The 9,352-nt window shown below is 36.0% G+C and overlaps 1 long non-coding RNA gene and 1 other non-coding gene across 4 annotated transcripts; one reads left to right on the top strand and one right to left on the bottom strand.

Annotated features, from left to right (window-relative positions):
• The first annotated feature begins 2,102 nt into the window (after positions 1-2,102).
• LOC113462347 lies at positions 2,103-5,785 on the top strand. 3 transcript variants are annotated; one of them, XR_005510301.1, is made up of 7 exons: positions 2,103-2,301; positions 3,078-3,324; positions 4,800-4,871; positions 5,065-5,143; positions 5,272-5,414; positions 5,489-5,586; positions 5,759-5,785. It is a non-coding gene; the product is annotated as an uncharacterized LOC113462347 (long non-coding RNA). The 3 variants fall into 3 exon arrangements; XR_005510300.1 differs by having other exon boundaries at positions 4,970-5,143; positions 5,272-5,352; XR_005510299.1 differs by having other exon boundaries at positions 4,970-5,143.
• A 3,415-nt stretch (positions 5,786-9,200) lies between these two features.
• On the bottom strand, positions 9,201-9,273 carry TRNAE-CUC. Its single transcript has one exon. It is a non-coding gene; the product is annotated as a tRNA-Glu (tRNA).
• Between the last annotated feature and the right edge of the window lie 79 nt (positions 9,274-9,352).

Below are 9,352 nucleotides of genomic sequence, written 5' to 3'. Positions count from 1 at the left end.
GGGTAGATCATAAATTGCCACCTCTACCAGCACAACTCCATCCTATGTCCTTCATTTTCTGCACAGATCTCAAAGCATCCCATCCTCTATCATCCATTCGCATGCATAGATCTCGAAGTGCTTTATGCTTTATCACCTATCCTCTTACACAGATCTTAAATCACTCTATTTTGTGTCATTCATCCGCTCGCACAAATCCTAAAGCGCCCCATCCTCTATCATTCATCCATATATACGGATCTTAAAGTGCTCTACCTTCTATCTTCCATCCGTCTGCATAGATCTCAAAGCACTCCATCTTTTATTATCCATCCATCTGCATAGATATTAAAGCACTCCATCCTTTGTCATACATCCACCTGTATAGAACTCAAAGCATTCCATCCTCCATCATCCATTCACCTGCATAAATCTCAAAGCATTTCATCTCTATCATTGATTTATCTGCATAGATCTTAAAGCGCTCCATCTTTTATGATCGATCTATCTGCATAGATCTCAAAGCACTCGTTTTCTATCATCCATCCACTTACGCAAATCTCAAAGTATTTCTCTTTTATTATCCATCCACTTGCATAAATCTCAAAGCACTCCATCTATGCATAAATCTCAAAGCACCCCGTCTCTACATAAATCTCAAAACACTCCATTCCTCCATCACACATATCTCGAAGGGTTCTACCACATGACTCTTCTTTTCCTCACTATCAATTTGTATCAAAACAAGAGCCCATCGCCAAGTTAGTGCGAAGGACAGTTTTGAGATTTTACAAATGTTTAGTTATTAGGCAACCTTTACGTGATAATGTTTAATAAAAAAGATAGACGGCTGGGCCATATTACAACAAATTTAAAATTTTGGTGGCTAATTGATACTTTTGGGTTCTAATTATAAATAACATAAACTTAGAAGGATATCTCTATAATTTTATCAAAATCTATTTCTTAAAGTAGTTTTTATTTTCTAAATATATTTTTTTAAAAAAAGAAAGATACCCAAAATAGTTTTTTCTAAAAAAATTGTGGAAAATATATTTTTAAATATAAATATTATTTATTACTACTCAAGTTTCAACTTGAGATCTCACATTTTGAGAGGAAGGTGCCAACAAGCTTGGATACTAATGGTTAGTGTAAACTTATATGACTTATACCATAAACAATACAAGATAAACATGACATAAAAAGATTTACTCCTATAATGCTATGCATAGTATTAGACAATCTTTGAAGCTTAGTCGCAACTTAACAATCTAACCCTTTACTTGCGCCTCCTTGATAGTTGATAATTTTGATATATGCCTTCATTTGAGAACACGTGCCAGTGGTTGAAATCTAGTTCATTCGCTATCCACTACTTCTAAACAAGCAGCTAGTATGTAAAATAATATATTTTTAGTGAATTGAATTATTGCAGATTTACATGTGCCATAGATATTTTGGGCAAGGTGGTGGTAAGTCAAGCCAAATTAGGACAATAACATGTCTCTCCCCCAAATCTAACCTGAATCGGCATGGAATCGAGACCCACTTGCCGAGCCAATCCCCATAATTCAATTTGACCAATACGACATGTAACACAATCAAATTTACAAAATTCAATTCTTGAATAATTCCATCTACCATGTTTAATCTAATCTTTATATCTTTTGATAAGTTATTTTGAATATAAATAAAACAAGTAGCATTGAAAAAATGTTAATCCTTGCTCAAGCTCATGACTCAACCCAATTTAACTCATTTCAATCAATTAGAATTCCACTCTTATGAGCGAAATTGTGTCGAAGATCTGGCTCATACCTGGCCTATTTAAGCAGAGGATCAAAAAAAAATTTGATTCATACCATAACCAAAATGATCGAATTATGATGTCCGCAAATTCAATCTCATCGGCTCATCCGTTTCGATCGTCTAATCCAACGATCGATGGTCCAATCCAACGGTCGACGAAAAGGGGTATTTCCAGTAAATAGTCCCACGTTTCGAGGACGTCTTGGTCCATTCGTCTTGGCGATGTGGATTTCATTTCGCGCGCAGTGGACGGCCAAGAGACCGTTCTACCTCCGTCCGCTGTACGGCGCCTCTCTTTCCACTCTGTTTCCCTCCCTCGCTCCCCTTCCTAGCTTCAAAGTTCCAAGTTCCCCCCCTAAACTCCTCCAAGAGTCCCCAAACCCTTTCGTTTTTTATCTGATTACGACGATATTATCCGCTGGGTGAAGATCTTCTCCTCGATTTTGTGTTTATCTCAAAGGATTTTTCCTCCAGATTGTTCGCTGGCTGAAGAATCCCCATCTCCGGCAGGTGCGTATTGGGCTTTCTATTCACCTTCTTAGGATTAGATACCTTGTCAATGCCCTTTTGTTAATCTTTGTGAACTGTTTTTGGGAGTATACGTTCTTTTTACTCTTTTCTTTGTCACTGAGTAGTTTCATGGTATTTTATTGGTTTTAGGGTTTTGAGGAAATCTTGTTTTGATCCTAGTTTTTCTTTCCTTTTTTATCTTCTTTTTCTTTTTCAAATAACAAATTATCATATTTTCTTGGTTTTATGGGTTTGAGGACTTCTTTCTTTGATTCTCGTTGTTGTCTTCTCCTCGATTTGTTATCTATTTGAGGTGTAATGGGACGTGAGATGCTTTCCTTTCGTTGAAAACTTTATATTTTTTTTTAACATAAGGTTAGGTGCAAAGTGTATTCTTCCTTTCGTTGGTTATTCTTAAAAGAAGATAATGAAATCTTCTCAGTATAATTTGGTTATTCTTAAAAGAAGATAGGGAAATCTCCTCAGGGACTCTTATGGGAAAGATATAATGCAAGTAGAATTGCAGATGTAGTGTTGATATCACTGCTTCTGCTGTAGTCCAAAAGAGGGGGTTGGAATCACTAGTGATCTCATAACATGCAAGTTGGGTGGTATCCAGCGGAAAGAATAATGATAAACATTTTTAAGCTGTGAATTTAGTTATGGCATTGTGCTTTCCCTCAAAAATTAGTGGATAGGCAATGGTTGTAAGACAGTAGTTTCTGCTGAGTAACAATGCCAAGATTCTTGATTGACTTTAGGGTTTGTGGCTACAGCTTTTGATGAATCTGCCAGGAGGTATTAGTGGCCGGGTCTAAGGAGAGCGACATTCATGTTCAGTAAAACACAATCTTAAAACCTGAAAGTTATGTGGAAATCAAGCCTCTTCACATCAAGACATACTCGTGGAGACATCCGCAGCATTACCTACTGGTGGGGTTGGTGATGCCACATGGTAGGTGTTGCTGCATGGCTGCTAAATGATGCTATAGCATAAGAGCACCAGGTGGAGTTGGCACTCGGGTAATATGCTGAATGAACTCCAACTCGTTAGATTATGAACTTATAATTGATTGATTTTGCTTTTGCTGTTTGCAGTCGCACCTTTTAGGTGCAAATAACTTTTATGCTTCATTCTACCAAAAAACAATCTTGAAAGGATAGAGTTAGAATTGATTGACTTAATAGTTTATTGTTTAGTACAACGATAGTGGATTAAGTGATGGATTAGAGGATCAGCTGTTCTGCTAAAAGCCATCTTCAAAAGGCATCAAAAGGTGCATGGCAAGTGCTGAGAAACACCAGTAACATACGCATGCACACATGTAGAATATCCCTTTATTATAATATTTCTTGCTTCTTTTTAGTAACTAGTAGACTTCTTCTGAACTTTGCAATAAGAATTTGACTCCTCCAACCAAATTTACACCACAAGCCAATTCGAACATGTACATTAATAGTATTTTGTATATGAATCTTGTCAAATCAAACGTTTAGTCATTCGTATATAAAGAAAATAGACAAAATAAGAGTACATAGGAAACACAATCCAAACTAAGTTAAGGAATTCAAGTTTTAAGGTAAGGACTGCGTATAATTTCTTTAAGATTCAAAGAACCAAAGGCATAAACTCATAAAATCGATAAATACACAGAAAATATGAATAAAAGAAACACTTTGTGCTCATCTCAGAATCAAAATGGATATGCATATTTGTTTGGACTAGGGAGATTTGCAAGTGAATAATGGTTCCATCTCACATACTGATTTTTCCATTCCCAAGTGCTAGCTCAACAATTCCAATTCTTTCATTAACATGAATTCACCTGTACTCTTTGTATTATTGAAGCATGTGATGCCTTGATGGAGGGTGCAACCATAGTTTATCGTGAGTCATCTGACAGTGTATTGACTTGTAACATCTGTAATCCTGTACTATGATACTGACTGATATATGATTGGTTCCCCTGATATTGTAACTTTGTGCAGAAATGTATCATTCAACATTGTGCAAGCTCAATTCCTTGGATAAAATGATGAAATGCTGTTTGAGACAGTTTGTCCCTCTAAGGCATAGGTCAGAGAACTAGTAAATGTGGGGTCTTGGTTGCAAGCTGAAAGGTGAGAAAATGGGGACATCCTTTTGAAAACAGAAAATGGAGGAGATATTACGAAAGTCTCCAGGCACTTGACCTTGGATCCTTCTAAATGGTGAAGTAGGATTCATAAAGCCTGCCTATTATTGATGGGTTAAAGATTGTTCTCCGCACATATCTTGCTCTGTAATTAATTCATTTTGTGTCAACAAATTAATGTACTCTTGTTTCCATTTAAAAATTAATGAAGTTTATCTATCATGTTTATAAGATCTAACTTTTAAAATTTACTTGCTCAGAATGATTTGAATTATGTTGGCAGTTCAGAACCCAATAGATCTCATAAGTTTTTCCTTCCATGCAGTTTCTGTAATCCTTTTTTTGACACAACTTCTCTTTCAGAAACTGGAGGTAAACCACCCTTACCAAGCTTTGTCTTTGGTTGGCTTGATGATGGGAATACATTTCAAGCAGGTGATGTAGCAACTATTAAGATCAAGCTTTTGGATGATGCTTTCAATGATAAAAATTTAATTTTAGCAGATATCCAGTGAACTTTTCCTTATCGGCAGGTGAGAAGAAGGGAAATAGTTCATATGGGTCTGGTGTATTTCCATATCCTGAGGGGGATCCTTTTTTTTGGATTATTTCTTTTATTACCATTTAGGTAGGGGAGTTTACAGTAGTTATAACTGAAGATCATGTTGGCATCAGCGATTTAACTCGTCATTTCTATGTTACAGCTGGTATGCTCTAAACTTTTACCTCAGCTTTATTATTATTATTATTATACTTCTCCCTGAAGTTACAGCATTGCTGTAAAAGTTCCTAGGCAACTACGTTTTAATCATTTTATATCTCCGCATGTTCATAGAGAAGTTGGCAGGGGAAGTAAATGGAAGGGGGATGTGGTTGAAGGAATGGGGGATAGATGATGGCAAGGAGATGCAATGAAGTAATCTTTCAATACATAACCGTACAATTTGATTGATTAACATGTGTACTTATAATCTGATGGTTTGTATCCTCTTTTGTCATTTTAAATAATAAACTAGTGTAAATTAGTCATGTTTGGTGATTGTATTTATCAGGTCATTACATGGGGAGTCAGTAAAATTGCGCATTAAGTTATGTACAGCAGATGGATATGGCTTGTTGGCTATTTCTATAGTTATGTGCCCTCTAATAGGTAAACATTTAGCTCTAGACAATTGTTACTAAACTAGTAAAGCCATATGTAGAGTTTGTTTTCCCACTGTAATTTTCTGTACCCACAAGTTATCTTTAAAAAGATTTGACTATCTCTTGTATTTAACTGACCTGCTTTTGTTAAATTGCTCTTTCTGGATTTCTAACTGCAGCAAATTTACTTGAAGGGGAGTATTTTTTCTGAGGTCCACAATGATATCATTTCTGTTTGGGAGGATAAACCAACTGCTTTTATTGTCCTACTGACTGGTTATGTTGCAGGAGGCATAACTGGTATTATTGAACCATCAACAGTGAGACTTTTAATCATTAACAATTTATTCAATGCTATCAATTAATATGTTGTTGCTAGTTTTTATGAATATTATCCTGTGCTTCATCCATCTATTTGCCATTATTATTGTGTCAGCTCCTTGACATAAACCGTGAAGCGCTTTCGTGTGTAATACTTGCTCATAGTTGCGTATCTGTTCTTCCATGAGTTATAATACTTGGTTAGGCTCACCTAATAATTTATGTATCATTTAAGGATGAACATGTGTTCTTCTAATGTTCATATCTAATTTTGAGCAAAACTTAAAATCAAGGTCCGTCGTACCGGTACCGGTCGGCGTACCGGTGGCGGTCCGGACCGGTACGAACCGGTCCGGTACCAGTCCGAACCGGGCCCGTACCGGTTCTCCAACAATAAACTACCGGTACCGGATTCCAAGTTGATCCGGTACGGATTCCAGGCCGGACCGGTACGTACCGGACCGTACCGGACCGGTACGTACCGGACCGTACCGGACCGGTACGGCAGACCATGCTTAAAATGCTGATGAACGAAATCTAAGTTAGTCCAATCAGATGGTGCTTTATTCTCTCTAGATCTATAAAATTAAAGTGGGTTAGGTTCAGAAAGGCTAGAAGTATAATTATGGGCGGAACGTATTAACACTTGAATCATACTTGCCCAACATACAGTGAGTGTCCATGCTATTTTCTTTTTTTCCTCCACATATGTAACTCTAAAAGCATATATTGCCCATTGGGTTGGGTGGTCTTTGTGCCACCCACATCCAGCCTGGATAGCAATACATACTGCCTGCTACATGCCTCATACATATCTACAGTAACAACAGAAATTCTAGTGTCCACTGGGGAACATAGAAAAAACACACGAATCATAATAGTGATAGTCAAAGCATTTAAAACATATCCGAAGCTGTATCAACTCATCATGTTTATCATGACCGTTGTGCTGGCATATAGTTTAATCTAAATCATCAAGACATCTGGAGCATGTAAGAAAATAATCCATTCGAACATTTAATGTTATCCATCGGTGATACAGATTCACAGGGGACTTCCTTAAAAATCTTTGAAAGGTTGATAAGAGTATTATTGTGACGCTGCTTTGAACTTCTGTAACAATAAAAGTATTTCATCGTTTGATATAGTTCATTGTTTTGTGTGCACGGTTATGCCAGATATTAATTACATCTTTTCTGGTGCAAGAGTTAGTAAACCAAGTTTGAAAAAATATTTATTTTGTTTTTTATTAGTTGCTGGTTGGTGTTTTGTCTTGGTGTATTATATGGGATTATATGGCCCTTGGTTTTGCTAATATAAAAGGACTAGTAGTTATGATGTTAGTTTTTTTTTTCAATGAAAAAAGGACTGTTTTGCGTTGTCATCTTGTTCTCAAAACATCTCTACTATGTCTACGCGTTTGTTTCTTAATATTTGTTTGGTAAATAATTAAATCAATTTTGATCTCCAACATTTGATATCAGAGCTAAGCGATTTCAAGTATGGCTGCAAATATGTCTCATGTATCATGTATGGTTTTTAAATTTGATGGGAAAAATCATTTTGAACATTGCAAATCCAATTGAATTTGAAGAACAAAAAAGAAGAGTTCTTGAACAAAGCTGAATCAAACCAAAGAGGTCTATATTTTAAAGGCGGAGGAGAAAAGAAATTATAGATTGGGTCAAGGACAAGGAAGAGATAATGATTCTGATAAAAAATATGATAAATGTCGTTATCCAATGCTATAAGTGTAAGAAGTATGACTACCATCAGCGAGAGTGTAAGTATCATATTCAAATGCCATAATTGTAAAGGTACAGCTACATTCAGCATGAATGTCGCCTTAGAAAATTGGAGAGTAGAGAGTTGCATGCTAAAATTGCTGTAAACGGTGGTGATAACTCGGAGACTTTATTACTAGCAGGTCATGTAACAGAGAAAAATGAGAAAAATAAGTGGTTTTTGGATACAGGCTGCAATAATCATGTGGGACAAAAAGGAGATGTTTGCTGAATAAGTTGTTTCGCATAGAGGTGAAGTTTGGAAATAATACAAAGGTACCAAGTTTTGGAGAGAGGCAAGATTACAATCAAATTGAAGAATGAGTATCTTAACTATATTTCAGATGAATTTTTTGTTCTAAATCTTCATCAGAATCTTTTGAGTGTACGACAGCTTGCAGAAAAGAGCTACAACATGGAACTGTGGAGATTTACCTTTTCTTAATTCTATAATTGGTGATGATAATTGGCTGTGGCACATGCGTTTGGACGCTTTCTAAATTTTGGTTGTTGAAATTTCTTGCTAGTAAGAAGTTGATTTCAGGACTGTTGTATATTGACTGTCCTAATAGTGTTTGTGAGATTTGTGTTTTGGAGAAGAAGCATAGAAATATCTTCCCTAAAGGAAAGTTTTGAAAAGCAAGAGACCACTTGAAATCATTCATTCAAATTTATGCTCTGTGGAGGTTCCTTCAATTGGTGGTAGCAGATATTTTATTTTGTTTATTGATGATTTTGCTAGGAAGGCATGAGTTTATTTTTTGAAACAAAACTCTGAAGCTTGTGATGCATTTAAAAATAATTTGTCTTATGTTGAAAAGCAAAGGAGACATCTTACTAAAATTTTGAGGACTAATAGGAGCGCTGAATATACTGTTTGTAATGATTTTCTGAAGTTATATGGTATTGAGCATCAGTTAATTGATAGGTACACTCAACAAAATGGAGTGGTGGAAAGAAAAAATAGAATTGTTATGCATATGGTTAGATGTATGTTACATTGTAAAAATTTGCCAAAAGTTTTATGGGCGGAAGTTATTGCTTATGCTATTTATATTTTAAATAGGTTTCCTATTAGATGCATATGGAGGATATCGAGTTTGGGTTGTATCTTTGGCATGAAAGAGTGATTCATCTTTTTTTGACGATGTGTATCCTTGGATCACATAATAGCTGCTACGAGTTGTATGCAGACAAATGAAAAATAGTTCGGAATGCTTTGATATCTATATAAGATATTATCCAATAGTTATTGTTGTGAAAGAAGATCAATCATTATTTCATGCGAAGGATACGTCTACTGATTCAATGCTGCATACACTGAGTTGACTAGTTTTCCTTTTTGTAAGCCTTTAGCTCGTCATCCTCTTAATTTATCAATAATGGACTTCAGCTTATCACGCTTTATGTTTTTTTTGATGATTTATTCCGCTTTATGTTGAGAGGCACAAAGACTCAGATTTGCTGAGATTTAGGTAATGAAAATGAAATAAAATAAATTTACACAAAAAAATCTTTCCGTTGCCGGGACTCGAACCCGGGTCTCTCGGGTGAGAGCCGAGTATCCTAACCAACTAGACTACAACGGAAGTGCTGTAAGGTATCCATATCAAACTCCTAACTAGTCGATACATGCGAGTCGTGCTCAGCCACCCCACCCCTCCCCCT

This window comes from Phoenix dactylifera, unplaced genomic scaffold (assembly GCF_009389715.1).
Source record: "Phoenix dactylifera cultivar Barhee BC4 unplaced genomic scaffold, palm_55x_up_171113_PBpolish2nd_filt_p 002147F, whole genome shotgun sequence".
Classification (NCBI taxonomy): Eukaryota; Viridiplantae; Streptophyta; class Magnoliopsida; order Arecales; family Arecaceae; genus Phoenix; species Phoenix dactylifera.
Note: the sequence above shows the minus strand (reverse complement) of the source record. Positions and strands in the feature narration are given on the sequence as shown.